The sequence below is a fragment of the Pantherophis guttatus genome, chromosome 2, assembly GCF_059756535.1.
Source record: "Pantherophis guttatus breed Tessera chromosome 2, ASM5975653v1, whole genome shotgun sequence".
In the NCBI taxonomy this organism is placed as follows: domain Eukaryota; kingdom Metazoa; phylum Chordata; class Lepidosauria; order Squamata; family Colubridae; genus Pantherophis; species Pantherophis guttatus.
In genome coordinates this window covers 5,252,501-5,268,707 of record NC_142064.1, presented here as the reverse complement: position 1 = coordinate 5,268,707, position 16,207 = coordinate 5,252,501, and the positions used below count along the sequence as shown (strand labels likewise).

The 16,207-nt window shown below is 43.5% G+C and overlaps 1 long non-coding RNA gene across 1 annotated transcript; it reads right to left on the bottom strand.

Annotated features, from left to right (window-relative positions):
• Positions 1–3,685: 3,685 nt before the first annotated feature.
• On the bottom strand, positions 3,686–15,367 carry LOC148115021 (uncharacterized). Its single transcript, XR_015731868.1, has 3 exons — positions 15,254–15,367; positions 4,419–4,544; positions 3,686–4,100 (listed from the first exon to the last, which is right to left on the bottom strand). It is a non-coding gene; the product is annotated as an uncharacterized LOC148115021 (long non-coding RNA).
• Between the last annotated feature and the right edge of the window lie 840 nt (positions 15,368–16,207).

Here is a 16,207-nt window from a genome sequence, read left to right as displayed (position 1 = left end):
AACTCTATTATCCTGTATTCTAACAAAAGTAGAGATACAAGAACTGCTACCCAGAAACCCAAACTGCCTTTCCATCGTTGGTATGTAAGAGGCACAAGGTGCTCTCTCGCTTGGCAACTGTCCAGTTGCTTTCCCTCTCCTGACTGCTGGCTAGAATGTCTAATAGTCAGAAATGTTCTGCAAACTGAGCCCGCCTGGATTTCAGCACACTTAGTTCTTGAATAATTTAAATAATTTGATTCCCACAACGTGGAATTGATTCAAATAAGCAACTGTTTATAGCAAGGGGAAGGGGGTGGATGTGAAGAAATCCATTCAAAAAATATTTCTCTCTCTCTCTCTCCCCCCCCTCTCCCACTCTCTCTCATTCTCCGTCCCTTTCTTTCTTTCTTTCTTTCTTTCTTTCTTTCTTTCTTTCTTTCTTTCTTTCTTTCTTCTTTCTTCTTTCTTTCTTTCTTTCTTTCTTTCTTTCTTTCTTTCTTTCTTTCTTTCTCTCTCTCTCTCCCTCCCTCCCTCCCTCCCTCCCTCCCTCCATACCTGTCTCCCTCCCTCTCCCTTTCTCTCTCCTTCTCTCCCATTCACCATAATTCATATTATGGAGAATTATGGATTCCATAAACTGGAGACCACAATTGAAGGAAGTCCTGTTTTCTGGGGCCATTCTCCATGAACTTCACAATTATGGAGAACCAACAATAACTCCTCTCTGTGGGCGATCAGCTTAGAAGAGCAGATTCGGTGAATTCATTTCTCATGTAAGGGACATTATAGTGCCTGTGCAGTTCTTGTCTCAAGGGTGCTTTTTCAAAAAGTAACCTAAAACATTGTTTTTCCTGGAAGACATTTCGCTTCTCATTCAAGAAGCTTCTTCAGTTCTGACAGTTTTTCAGTTCTTCAAGGAATATAAAATCCTTCCATTCCCCACCATTCAGTCAGAGCTGAAGAAGCTTAGAATACAAGAGTTGGAAGGGACCTTGGAGGTCTTCTAGTCCAACCCCCTGCTTAGGCAGGAAGCCATGTACAATTTCAGAGAAACTGTTGTCCAATCTCTTCTTAAAAACTTCCAGTGTTGGAGCATTCACAACTTCTGGAGACAAGTTGTTCCACTGATTAATGGTTCCAACTGTCAGGAAATTTCTCCTTAGTTCTAAGTTGCTTCTCTCCTTGATTAGTTTCCACCCATTGCTTTTAGGATGAGAAGTGAAACGTCCTCAAAGAAAAACAATGAAGTCCAGTTGCCTCTTGAAAAAAGCACTTTTGGGACAAATATGACCTGAATGATTGAGAATCTCCATTGTTAAGTATATTGTTGTTGTGTTACCAACCAGCAGAGTGTAGAGCACAGAGAAACGTTGCTGAGAGCAATGAATAAGAGATGTGCAAACTGGTTTATCAAAAGTTTACTTTATAGTGAAAAAACAATCTCATAGTCTTTAAATCAATCCAAGTCTTTGCCAGTTAAATCAGTCCAGTGATACAAAAATCTTCTTACCACACAAACAGTAGTTGGTGAGAATAACAAACTCACTCTGGTTCACAAACCACGATGGTAGCAGATCCATCCAACCGATGATAGCACAATGGATAGCAACTCTTCACACAATGGTAGCTTATCATCAACTGAATACTTTACAGTACCTTTCTTAAATACGTTCACAACCAGTGATTATTTAATTACAGCATGACTCAGCATTACAATGAATCAGCAGGAAAACTTTAAAGTCACACAATACATATTCATATTAAAGTCATAGAACATACATATTGCCTGGACAACTTGTTAGGCTCAAACCATATCCTAACATCCATCGACTTTCAGTTCTTCAGTTCTCCATAGACATTTAATCATACCTTGTCTAAAAAAAAAAAGTATGCAGAACATTCTTTCTTCTTCTTCCATATGTATATGTGTGTGTGTGTGTGTGTGTGTGTGTGTGTGTGTGTGTATTGGTCTGGCACCATTAACAACTATGTTAACTCTGTGTGACAGCTGATTAATTTTGGTTTAAGGTTATGAATACAAAACAAAATACGCTCCTCGGTAACGTGAATTTTAATGATGTCACAGCCCTAGTAAAAGATGAGGAAGATAATTTAATTTGCTTTCTCGGAAAGGTCAGCACTCCTGAGTTGAAATTTCCCCTTAGGGTATCACTGCCCCCTTCCAATTCCTTTCTGCAAGCAGTTATATTTAAAGCCAAGCCTACTCATTCTTTTACTTATTATCAAGCGAAGGTAGATGAGCCGGGAAACAGAATGAAAATAGGAGGAGAAAAAAAGGACATTGTAAAGGACAACCTACTTAAGGAAACAAATTTAACAGATTAACAGAGTTGGAGGTCATCTAGTCCAACCCCCGCCCAAACAGGAGACCCTACACCATTTCTGACAGATGGCAGTTCCAGTCTCTTCTTGAAAGCTTCCAGGGATGAAGCTCCCACTTCAAACTACTGGGTTTCCATCTGATATTTACCTTGCTCTGCAGGAGCTAAGATGGCTGTTCCCTTGTGGTGTGGAATTATGCATTTTATTTATTTATTTGTATAGCACCTTTATTATTTTTACAAACCAGTCAAGGGTGGAGGACACCCCCCCCCCCTATTTTCCCCACAATCACAACCTTGTGAAGTGAGTTGGGCTGAGGGACTGGATCAAGATCAGCCAACTGGCTTTCCTGGTTAAGGCAGGATTAGAATTTATTTATTTATATTTATATTTCTTCTGCCACACTCGTTCTATTTGAGGATCTTTGTATTTTGTGATTTTCTCCAGCTAGTTCTCTTCTCTACCACTATCTCCAATTATTATGATGGATTATATTATTGTAAGGATTAAAGTATTGCAGAGACCCAGAAAATTGCTAAAAAATGTAGCCCACAAGACCGAATGCACAGCTCCAAAAGAATCATAAAAAAAACTCCCAGCATAGGGAGGACGTGAGTTCCATCACACATCTGGGGCCCGAGGCTCTGATACAATATTTGGCCTTCAATGCCTTCCTGAAGGCTAGAAGCATAGGAGCCAACCAAATCTTAAAATGTCTCAATGTTTTAAATTGTCTTCCTTTCCTTTCCTTTCCTTTCCTTTCCTTTCCTTTCCTTTCCTTTCCTTTCCTTTCCTTTCCTTTCCTTTCCTTTCCCCCTTTAGCTTCCTTCTCTTCTCTTCTCTTCTCTTCTCTTCTCTTCTCTTCTCTTCTCTTCTCTTCTCTTCTCTTCTCTTCTCTTCTCTTCTCTCCCCTCCCCTCCCCTCCCCTCCTTTCTTTTCCTTTTTCCCCTTCTCCTTCCTCCTCCTCTTCCTCCCTCCCTCCCTCCCTCAATTCCTTCCTTCCTTCCTTCCTTCCTTCCTTCCTTCCTTCCTTCCTTCCTTCCCCTCTCTCCCACCCTCCCTCATTTCTTCCTCCCTCCCTCAATTCCTTCTTTCCTCCCTTCCTCCCTCCCTCCCCCCCTCCCCTCCCCTCCCTTCCCTTCCCTTCCCTCCCCTCCCTTCCCTTCCCTGATGATGTTACCTGCTTTGGTAGTGAAACATTTGCAAGAACACAACCATGCTCAGAGAACACCAAGAACCACACAGTCATTGTCGCGCCCCCCCCCTCCTCCTCCTCCTCCTCCTCCTCCTCCTCCTCCCATTCCTTCCAAGTTTTTGTGGGCATTTCTGTGCAATATAAACTATCACCCAACATGCAGAACAGGCATATAGAGTACTTTTATGTAGACATTTAAGCAGTGAATTTTCTCACAGACCCCTTGCTGAAGTGCACGTGCTCAACCTTTTCAAAACTACGGACGTATGAATAGGGTACACTTCTAGCAAATGCAGATGGCAAAGGTAGATAGTTATTTTATTCCCAGCAGTTTCCCAATTCTGCTGCTCTTTGGGGGAGAAGGTGACAGTCCCCGAAGCCTCCCTGTTCACAAAGATAGACCTGCAGTTGCGTGCTAAGATTGCGGGGTCTTTATTTAGCACCTGCGTGCTAAATTTGCTTCCCCGCCATCTGTGAAATCGCTCAGGCAATTCTCCACTCATCCCAAATTTGCTTTCAAAAAAAACAAAACAAAGGAGAGAAACGCACAGGTTGCTCTGGACAAGATAATCGCAGCCTCCTGTACAGGAAAAAGAAGAAAAAAAACAGAAGTGGCTTTTCAGTCTGGCTTCTTACCGCCTGCCGAGAAAGAAATGAAAGGCTGCCAGGCACGGTGGAAGCCCGCAGCATCGTTACCTCCATCCCTAAAAGCAAAGGAAGAGAAGTGGGGGGAAGGAGAGGAGAAGGAGCAAGGTGGAGGAGGTGCAAACCTGAACGGAGAAGGGATTTAATTGAATCAGTTTTAATTCTTAGCAATTACCCCAACCCGCCTAGTGAAATGCCAACTCTCAGCAGGAGTCTGGCAAATAAATAAATAATAATAATAATAAAAACTTGCCTAGCTAACTTTTGAGTTCCCGGAGGACTTGTCTGGATGCAGGAAGGGCTGCGGTGATGAAAGACACAAGGGAGGGGAGATTTCTGCCTGCACGGTGTGTCCAGGGTGAAAGAATAGAAGAAGCTTCTGCAGAAAAAGAAAAATAAAAAAGAGAGAGGAGTGGGGAAGAGGAGATAAACAGATTTAACAGGTTAACAGAGTTGGAAGGGACCTTGTAGGTCATCTAGTCCAACCCCCTGCCCAAGCAGGAGACCCTATCCCAGGGATGGCTAACGTTTTTGCCGTTGTGTGCCAAAAGCGGGGGGAGCGCAGGGGGGTCGTGCCCACGTGTGCCCACACCCATAATTCAGTGCACCCTGCCCCCCACGCATGCGTGCCCGACACCCGTGCGCTCCCCCCACTTTTGGCACATGATGGCACAGTGGGCCCAGTAGGCCCATTTTTTGCCCTCCCCAGGCTCCAGATGCTTTCTTGGAGCCTGGGGAGGGCAAAAACAGCCTTCCCCATCCCCCCGGAGGCTGGAAACGGCCCATTTGCCGACTTCTGATGGGACTGCAAGGCCCGTTTTTCACCCTCCTCAGGCTCCAGAGCCTTTCTAGGAGCTGGGGAGGGCGAAAACAGCCTTCCCCAGCCCCCTGGAGGCCCTCTGGAGGCCAGAAATAGCCTGTTTCCCAACTTCCAGTGGGCGCGGAAGGCCCGAAAATCAGCTGGCCGGCGCTGAGATAGGGCAACACTCGCGTGCCCACTGATATGGCTCCACGTGCCACCTGTGGCACGCGTGCCATAGGTTCGCCATCACGGCCCTATCCCATTTCTGACAGAAGGCAGCCCAGTCTCTTCTTGAAAGCTTCCTTTAACAGATCTTTAAGAGATTATCAGAGTTGGAAGGGGCCTTGTAGGTCATCTAGTCCAACCCCCCTACACCATTTCTGACAGATGGCAGTCCAGTCTCTTCTTGAAAGCTTCCAGTGATGAAGCTCCCACAACTTCCAAAGGCAACTTCTGTTCCATGGGTTGATTGCTCTTACTGTCAGAAAAATTATCCTTATTTCTAGGTTGAATCTCTCTTTGGTCAGTTCCCATCCATTATTCCTTATCTGGCCTTCAGGTACTTTGGAAAAGAGCTTGACCCCCTCCTCTCTGTGGCAGCCCCTCAAATATTGGAAGACTGCTATCATGTCTCCCCTGGTCCTTCTCTTCACTAGACTAGCCATGCCCAGTTCCTGCAACCGTTCTTCGTATGTTTTAGCCTCCAGTTCCCTCATCATCTTTGTTGCTCTTCTCTGCACTTTTTCTAGAGTCTCAACATCTTTTTATAGTGTGGTGGCCATGACTGGATGCAGTATTCTAGGTGTGGCTTTACTAAGGCTTTGTAGAGTGGTATTAGTACCTCCCTTGATCTTGATTGTATCCCTCTGTTAATACAATTTAGGATTGCATTGGCTTTTTTTGGCATTAGCTCTGAAAGGTTCAGTTGCTTGCAAAAAAAAAGAGCTTGGGGATTTTGCCGTGTCTATCTGTGGTTTCTGGAGTTCCATTTAGCAAAAGGAGCTGCCATGCTATGGACCGATTTCATTAATCCTGGTAGGGATAGTTGGATCAGGGAAAATCCAGCCTCTACCAGGGTCTTGGATTTTATATCTTATTCTCTTCCACTGTCCTTTTTGTTTTTCTTTATGCCATTTTTTTTAAAAAAGTTGAGACAATTTCTCTTCTTGATTGTTGGGAGGTTTGCCTGAGATACGGAGCTTCCTAAATCATTGTTATATTATTATATTATTGTTGCGCTGGTTTAATGTCAACAGTCCGACTAGCAAATTCAAGAGAAGTAGACCTTCTGAGGAATGCAGTGAGCCATGTGCAGATCTGTACATTGGGGAAACAAAACAACCACTTCAAAAACGCATGGCACAACATAGGTGAACAAACACATCAGGACTAGATTCAGCAGTCTATCTGCATTTAAAAGACATAGGCCACTCTTTTGAAGTGAGCAAAGTCCACATTATGGACAGAGAGGACCACTGGTTTGACAGAAGGATCAAAGAGGCCATCTATGTCAAAATTGAACCATCCTCTCTCAAGAGAGGGGGAGGGATACAACATCATCTATCTCCAATCTACAACACGGTCCTTTCAACAGTTCCAAGAAGGCTCCACACCTATTTGCACCACTCAGGTAACCCTGATGACACAGACAAACCTCCAGGTGACCTTAACGACCTGCTAAAATAATGCAAATGACCAGCTAACTCCAAGGAATATAAATCCTTCCATTCCCCTTCATCCTGTCAGAGTTGAAGAAGCTTCTTTGATGAGAAGTGAAATGTCTTCAAAGAAAAACCAGAAAGTCCACTTGCCTTTTGAAAAAAGTACCTTTGGGATAATCATTACCTGGATGACTGAGAATCTCCATAGACATTCCCAAAAGCAAAACTTTATTGGATACATCATTTTGGTACTGAAGAATCAAAACCAGAGTTCTGGTTTTCTCGCACAATGTTTGCATGGTTAAACAATAGCTTCCCTTTCTCCCCATCCATGGATGTTCACGTGGCCCGATTATGAATCGTCCTTTTGTTTTGAGAACAGTTCATTTCTTTGTCAGACACCTGCGACAGTGATCTTGGTGGGTTCTTGATTCCCACAGTCTTTGAAGCATCTGCATTCCATCTCATCCTTCTCTCCCCCCTCCCAGTTCTTTGGCAAGTTGAATAGCGATAAGACTCAAAAGATTCAAAAGGGATTCAATCTTGACACGTGTACATTTAGGGAAGGAAGACCCTCTACTCCACTTTTGGAGCAAGATATTACTTTTACTAAAATCAAGTAGTTACAGCGTAAGCAAAGCTGGACCTGAATATTCCTACACAAAGCCAACAGTTTTCCCATATCTCTAGCGCTCTCACCCTTCAACGGTTCTTCAATATTTGTTTTCGATGTTTTGGAAACTGCTTTGAGAATTGGCGTCTTTGGGGGAGTTTCACTGTCCGTTCTTACAGCTCCGTCCTTGATCAGCTGGTTTGTTCCGATATAATAGCTTACACAATGATTGCAGGAACTGGATATAGCCAGTCACCAGAAAAGAAGGACTAGGGGTGACATGATAGCAGTATTTGAGGGGCTGCCACAAAGAAGAGGGGAGATCTATTTATTTTCCAAAGTACCTGAAGGCAGGATAAGAAACAATGGATGGATACTAATCAAGGAGAGAAGCAACCTGGAACTAAGGAGAAGCTTCCTAACAGTGAGAACAATTAACCAATGGAACGACTTGCCTTCAGAAGTTGTAAGTGCTCCATCACTGAAGGTTTTCAAGAAGAGACTGGACAGCCATTTGTCTGAAATGGCATAGGACCTCCTGCTTAACCAGGGTGTTGGACTAAAAGATCTCCAAAGTCCTTTCCAGCTCTTTTACGAATTGAATATTGCTTTAAGTTTATGATTGATCCCAAAGAACCAAAGTTAACTTGCCTCCAGAAGTTGTAAATGCTCCAACACTGGAAGTTTTAAAAAAAGAGATTGGAAACCGTTTATCTGAAATGGTAGATGGTCTCCTGCCTAAGCTTGGGGGTTGGACTAGAAGACCTCCAAGGTCCCTTCCAACTCTGTTATTCTGTTGTGTTCTTTGATGGGGAGGAGGGAGGGAGGGAGGGAGAGAGAGAAAGAGAGAATCAGAAAATAATGTTCTGAATTAGTCCCACAGACAAAGAAATCCTTTTAAACCATAAGCATATTGTGCTAATTATTCTTGTGTAGAAAAGAAGATTAAAAAATTAGAACGCTTGAACGGATCCAGAATGTTCCAGCGTCTGAAGAAAATGAGCGAATGTGTTTCAGAATAGAAAGTAGTTTACGCCTTTGTTTCTTTCATTTGGCATTTCCCACTCTAACCCTTTCTTATACCCAGGATAAGGATAGCCGGCTGGGATAAACTCGGAAGATTATTTCAAGCTGGACAAGGCAGCCACTGAACTGGAAGGAGAATGTTATTGTCCTAAAGAGTCTACGAACTGGAGGTTGCCTTGCATAAAACCCAGATCAAGAGATGGTGTGCCACTTCTAATCCTGATGTTTGAGTACATTTGTCAAGTACTCTGAAGATACTTGAGCTTTGTGGAGTGGACCAATTCCATCTTTCCTGTTCTCTCCTCCTTTATGTGCCGTCCTTTGTTCTCTCAGAGCTGGATGGTCCTTGCAGATGATACATTTCCCAATAATGACTTCATCAGTGCTAATGGATCAGGGGGTTTGCTCCTTGTTTATACACAGTAGCTTGTTATTGAATATAAACAGAAAAGAAACCCACTCTCTTCTGGCACTGATGAAGTTACCTAGTTGGGTCATGAAATATCTGCGAGGAAACCATCAAGTTCGGCATGCACCAAGGATGCCACAGTTCAACACTGAGCTACAAATATTATTTTCTATTGGTAGCTCCATCCATCCATCCATCCATCCATCCATCCATCCATCCATCCATCCATCTACCTACCTACCTACCTACCTACCCATTTTTTTAAATTATTATTTATATGCCACCCTTCTCCGGAGACTCAGGGCGGCTTACAATGCATTAAGCAATAGCCTTCATACTTTTGTATATTTTATACCTATCCACCTACCTATCTATCCATCCATCCATCCATCCATCCATCCATCCATATCTCTGCCTGCCTACCTGCCTGCCTGCCTGCCTGCCTGCCTGCCTGCCTGCCTGCCTATCTATCTATCTATCTATCTATCTATCTATCTATCTATCTATCTATCTATCTATCTATCTATCTATCTATCTATCTATCTATCTATCTATCTATCTACCTACCTACCTACCTACCTACCTACCTACCTACCTACCTATCCATCCATCCATCCACCCACCCACCCACCCACCCACCCACCCACCTACCTACCTACCTACCTACCTACCTATTTCTCTACTCATTTACCTACCTCTACCTCACTCTTTTTCCTATCTATCTATCCATCCATCCATCATCTCTCTCTCTCTGTCTATCTATCTATCATCCACCTATCCACCTAGCTACTTACCTATCTACCTAGCCACCCCTCTCTCTTCTTTCTTTCTTTCTTTCTTTCTTTCTTTCTTTCTTTCTTTCTTTCTTTCTTTCTTTCTTTCTTTCTTTCTTTCTTTCTTTTTTACTGTCTTTCACCACTAAGGAGGAAGGGTTGGTCAAGGTTTCTTAGTCTTGGAGAATTGGCATTAGAGGTAGTCCTTGACTTTCAAACATTCTTTTAGGGACAGTGCAAATTTACAATGGCACTGAAAAAAAGTGACTTGTTTTCACACTTACGACTGTTACAGCATCCCCACGGTGGTTGTGATGATCAAAATCCGCTCAATTGGCAACTGTCTCATATTTATGACGGTTGCAGGGCCCCAGGGTCACGTGATCCCCTTTTGCGACCTTTTGACAAGCAAAGCCAAGAGGGAAGCCAGATTCACATAACAACCAGGTCACTAACGGAACAACGTTAGTGCCTGGTGGCGCAGCAGACTAAAGCACTGTCATTAACTGTTATTAACATTCAGCTGCCTGCAATTACTGTAAGTTCAATTCTCATCAGGCTCAAGGTTGACTCAGCCTTCCATCCTTTCTAAGGAAGGTAAATTGAGGACCTAGTTTGTGGGGGCAATAAGCTGACTTTGTATAAATATACAAAAGGATGAAAGCTATTGCTTAGCGCATTGTAAGCCGCCCTGAGTCTCTGGAGAAGGGCGGCATATAAATCAAATAAAAAAAAAACTTTACAACAGGGGCAAGAAAGGGCACACAATGAGACAAAGCTCACTTAACAACTGTCGTTCTTAGCAACAGAAATGTTGGGCTCCGTTGTGGTCTTAAGTCAAGGACAACCTGAACTATTCCTGTTGCAAGGGAGTAAACAAGAGACATTTCAAATTGTTAACTCCGTTCAGAAGCGTGCTCAATGTGATTATTCAGCCCAGTTCCTTAATCCATATCAGAACATCTATTTAATTCAAATATTTATTCCATTTGCCTTCAAACCAAAATTTAGAACTGACGCTACACGGCATAATGGGGTGATTCAGGCCAGAAGAGAGACAAATCCTGTACTATTGTGGTTGTTTATTATTATTTTCGATTTATTTCAGTTATGGAGGGGTGGAAAAATGAATGCAACTAACTTTTTATTATGATTTTCCCCAAATAGAAACTCACGTATCCTTGTTGCAGTTATGAAAGCCTGTCTAGATCTCATTTATGGATCAAATTATCTCTTTTTAAGGTCCTAATTGGAGAATACATTGTCAAAGAAGATGTGATGGAAGCTTATTCCCTCTGGCTTTTGACTAGACATAGTGATGTGTCCATCTAGAGACCAAGTTGTGGACATCTTTAGACATTTATATTCATGTGAACCTGGCAATCTTTCTCTCTGGCTCAATCAAACCCCTATACCTAGTTTGTTGTAGTGGTTACATCTTGAGTCTAGAAACCGTGAGTTTAAGATCCGTCTCATACATGAAACTCAGCTGGTTGACTTTGGACCAATAACCAGGAGACAGGGAATTCTAGTCCCGCCTTAGGCACAAAAGCCGGCTGAGAGACTTTGGCCCAATCATCAGGACATGGTGAATTCTAGTCCCGCCTTAGGTTTGAAAGCTGGCTGGGTGACTTTGGACCAATCACCAGGAGACAGGGAGTTCTAGTCCCGCCTTAGGCATGAAAGCTAACTGAGAAACTTTGGCCCAATCATCAGGACATGGTGAGTTCTAGTCCCGCCTTAGGCATGAAAGCTGGCTGGTTGACTTTGGACCAATCACCAGGAGACAAGGAGTTCTAGTCCTGCCTTAGGCACGAAAGCCAGCTGAGAGACTTTGGCCCAATCATCAGGACATGATGAGTTCTAGTCCCGCCTTAGGCATGAAAGCTGGCTGGTTGACTTTGGGCCAATCATCAGGACATGGTGAATTCTAGTCCTGCCTTAGGCATGAAAGCTGTTTGGGTGATTTTGGACCAATCACCAGGAGACAGGGAGTTCTAGTCCCGCCTTAGGCATGAAAGCTAGCTGAGAAACTTTGGCCCAATAATCAGGACATGGTGAGTTCTAGTCCCGTCTTAGACATGAAAGTTGGCTGGGTGACTTTGTGCCAATCACCAGGAGACAGTGAGTTCTAGTCCTGTTTTAGGCATGAAAGCTGGCTAAGTGACTTTGAGCTAGTCATGGTCTCTCAGCCCGACCCATCTCACAGCACTGTTGTGGGGAAAATAAGAGGAGGAAGGAGTGTTGGATATGTTTATTTATTGGTTCGATTTATATGCCGCCCTCCTCCAGAGACTCAGGGCAGCTTACAATGCGTTAAGCAATAGCCTTCATACTTTTGTATATACCTGCTTAGTCGGGCTTTCAGGCCCCCCAAAGCGGTGTTCTTTTTTATACAAAGTCAGCTTATTGCCCCCACAATCCGGGTCCTCATTTTACCTACCTCGAAAGGATGGAAGGCTGAGTCAACCTTGAGCCTGGTGTGATTTGAACTTGCAGGCAGCTGGTGTTACTTAACAGGGCTTTAGTCTGCTGTGCCACCAAGGCTCATCACATGTACACTGTTTTGAGTTATTTCTATAAATAATAAAGGCAAGATAAAAATAATTGGCTGTCTGGCTGTCTGGCTGACTGACTGAATGAATGAAATGGATGAATGAATGAATGAATGAATGAATACAAACATACATGCATAACCCACAGCTTCCTACTCTGTTTGGTGAGTTTAGTATCTAAGCATGTTTCCACAATTTCCCTGGCTTAGCTCCAATGCTGGATCTTAACAGAATAACAGCGTTGCAAGGGACCTTTGGAGGTCTTCTAGTCCAACCCCCTGCTCAAGCTGAAGATTTATCAGTATCTTTTTGATGTTCAACTTGTTTACAGATATATCAAACGTGGATCTGCGTGCCACTAAAAATCAGGGTGAAATGGCCAACGGAGGCATACAGATGTAAGTAAGAGAAAGAACAGTGGTGAAATATAAGTATTCTTGACCAGTGGTGGGTTGCTATTGGTTCTACCCGGTTCGGGAGAGCCGGTAGTGAAAATCTTGATGTGAGAGCGAACCGGTTTGCTCTGACCATCAGCTGAGCCTTCTTGCCCATCCCCGCGTTATACCTACCTTTATTCCTTCATTTTTAGCCCAGCTGAAAGGCACGGCAGAGTGGATTGCCATGCCTCAGCTGTTGTTGTGGCCCCGCCCTCTGAGCCTATCTCATCGGAGGAAGAAGGCTCCGAACATGAGGAAGAGGAGTCAGCCAGGCCTCCCTCTCCAGGCCCCTCCCCTCTGGCACTGCCTCAGGTGCCGGCCGAGGGAGAGGAGATTAGCCAGGAGCCAGGTGTCTCTGATGAGAGCGAAGAAGGAGAGCCGTCATTCCTGGATGCACGCCAACGAAGGCATGATAAACGGTTGCAGCAGTTAAGGAGGCGTGCTAGGGATTAGAACTGAGTCACTGGACCACACCCCAGAGACTATATAAGAGAGGGTGGTGGCTGGTAAAGCTCTGTGACGAACAAAAACAAACTCTGGCTAGTCACTTGAACAATGTCTGAAGCTGCCAAAGGGATATTGTTTTGCTGGACTATTTGCAATGCGTATGTAATTTTATGTTATCTGTTGCAGTAAAAGCTCTTGGCAGACGGTGCTTATATTGTTGCCAAGTTTGAGATAACGACCTGTGTGCGTGCCAAGTGCTTTCTTAACCCTCGGCTGGCTGTGTTTGTGTGTGTGTGTGGACGGGGACAGATCCGCTGTTTCGAAATTCAATGCACTTCGCAAAGCACAAGTTTGGCATGCGTGCGAGCAAAGTGAGTTTGCGTGCGCCAAATTGTGTGCCAATAGTGCACAAAGCACGTGCACGAAGCGAACTGGTGATAACACCGGTTAGAACCCACCACTGGTCTTGACTTACAACAGTTCATTTATTGACCATTCAAAGTTGCAACAACACTGAGAAAAGGGACTTATGACTGTTTTTTTCACACTTATGACCATTGCATCCTCCCCAGGGTCAGGCGATCAACGTTCAGATGCTTGGCAATTGATTCATATGTATGACCATTGCGCTGTCTTGAGGTCAACTTTTGCGACCTTCTGAGAAGCAAAGTCAACTGGATTCACTTAACAACGGGGTTACTGCCTTAAGAACCGCAGTGATTCCCTTAACAACTGTGGGAAGCAAGACAAGTCATAAAACGGGGCAAAACTCAACTCAGCAAATGTCTCGCTGAGCAACATAAATCTGGGGCTCAATTCAGGTCATAAGTCAAGGACTAATTGTTCCAGATGATGGATTGACGCCTTCCAGGGCCCTTTTATTTCTGGTTTTGTTGTTCGTGTTTTATCTGGGTTTGAAAACACACACACACACACACACACACACACACACACAAACACCAAATGCCTCTTTCTGAATGTACTTGACGTCACCCATTCCAATCCGCCGCAGAGAGCCCAAACTGTCAAAGTTAATTTTTTTCAAGCTCTCCTCGGGGAATCCGGCCCACGAGAGAGAGAGAGAGAGAGATGTATGTTTTTCATTAGGTTTTGCGTTCCGATCTGGGCATAATTAATCCTAATGTTTCAATCTTTGCATAATAGGCTTATTTGAGAGAAGACACGAGCCCGCACATCCTCACCAAGCAAATCTCCAGGGAAGCTAAAATGTTCGTTCATGTGGCAAGGAAAAGGAATGGTGAGCAGTTTTTCTTACTTTCTTTTTTTTGCTTATCTGGGGGAAAAAAACACACACACACCTAGAGAAGGTGGCTGAGGATTTTTGTCTGGTGCTGTTTTGTGCAAGTCGCACGAACGGTTGCAAGAATTGGGGATGGCCAGTCTAGAGAAAAGAGTAGAGTAGAGTAGAGTAGAGTAGAGTAGAGTAGAGTAGAGTAGAATAGAATAGAATAGCATAGCATAGCATAGCATAGCATAGCATAGAATAGAATAGAATAGAATAGAATAGAAGAGAAGAGAAGAGAAGAGAAGAGAAGAGAAGAGAAGAGAAGAGAAGAGAAGAGAAGAGAAGAGAATTGGAGTGGAGTGGAGTGGAGTGGAGTGGAGTGGAGTGGAGTGGAGTGGAGTGGAGTGGAGTGGAGTAGAGTAGAGTAGAGTAGAGTAGAGTAGAGTAGAGTAGAGTAGAGTAGAGTAGGAATGGAACGGAACGGAACGGAACGGAACAGAACAGAACAGAACAGAATAGAATAGAATAGAAAAGAATAGAATAGAATAGAATAGAAATCTTTATTGGCCAAGTGTGATTGGACACACAAGGAATTTGTCTTGGTGCATATGCTCTCAGTGTACATAAAAAGAAAAGATATGTTCATCAAGAATCATAAGGTACAACACTTAACGATAGTCGTAGGGTACAAATAAGCAATCAAATCATACTAGGAAACAATCAATATCAATATCAACCATAAAGAAGGACCAGGGGTGACAGGATAGCAGTGTTCCAATATTTGAACAAAGAAGAAGGGGTCAATTTGTTTTCCAAAGCTCTACAAGGTAAGGCAAGAAACCATGGATGGAAACTAATCAAGGAGAGAAGCAACCTGGAATGAAGGAGAAATTTCCTAACAGTGAGGACAATTAATCAGTGGAACAGAAGTTGCCTTCAGAAGTTGTGGGTTCTTCATCACTAGAGGTTTTAAAGAAGATATTGGACGGTTACCTGTCTGAAATGGTATAGCTAGGTCTGAAATCTATTGTGCTCTCTAGATTAAAAAAAATAAGGTGTAGGTTTGCCCCCAGGCAATCCTTCCCCCCCCCCCCCGTGATGACTCTGTTTCCAGCCAACCTGAGCTCAACAAGTGGTTTTGACAACTCTGAGATGTTTGGTGGTAATCCGCATATTTCCTGGCTGTGGAATCCTGGTACAAACAGGATCTAACTGCTCTGGTCCTTCACACCTGTCACTTCCCCCCACCCCCATTTCCTATCACATACACACAAAGCTTTATTGTGACAGTGAGAACAATCGACTGATGGAACAGAAGTTGCCTTTGGAAATTGTGGGAGCTTCATCACTGGAGGCTTTCAAGAAGAGACTGGACTGCCATCTGTCAGAAATGGTGTAGGGTCTCCTGCTTGAGTGGAGGGGTTGGACTAGATGACCTACAAGGTCCCTTCCAACTCTGGTAGTCTATTCTATTCTATTCTATTCTATTCTATTCTATTCTATTCTATTCTATTCTATTCCATTCCATTCCCTATTTTCTATTCTATTCTATTCTATTCTATTCTATTCTATTCTATTCTATTCTATTCTATTCTATTCTATTCTATTCTATTCCATTCCCTATTTTCTATTCTATTCTATTCTATTCTATTCTATTCTATTCTATTCTATTCTATTCTATTCTATTCTATTCTATTCTATTCCATCCCATCCCATCCCATCCCATCCCATCTCATCTCATCCCAAACCATCACATCCCATCACATCCCATCCCATCGCATCCCATCGCATCGCATCCCATCCCATCTCATCCCATTTTTTTCTCTTCTCTTCTCTTCTCTTCTCTTCTCTTCTCTTCTCTTCTCTTCTCTTCTCTTCTCTTCTCTTCTCTTCTCTTCTCTTCTCTTCTCTTCTCTTCTCTTCTCTTCTCTTCTCTTCTCTTCTTGCCCTTTCATCCTTCTCCCTTCTTCTTTTGATGGTATGAGGCTCGTGAGGTGCCAAGCCGAACCAGGTAGAGCTGAAATGAAGGTTATATGGCAGGAAGAGTGTCTTCTCTGCTGTTGCCCCTTCCCT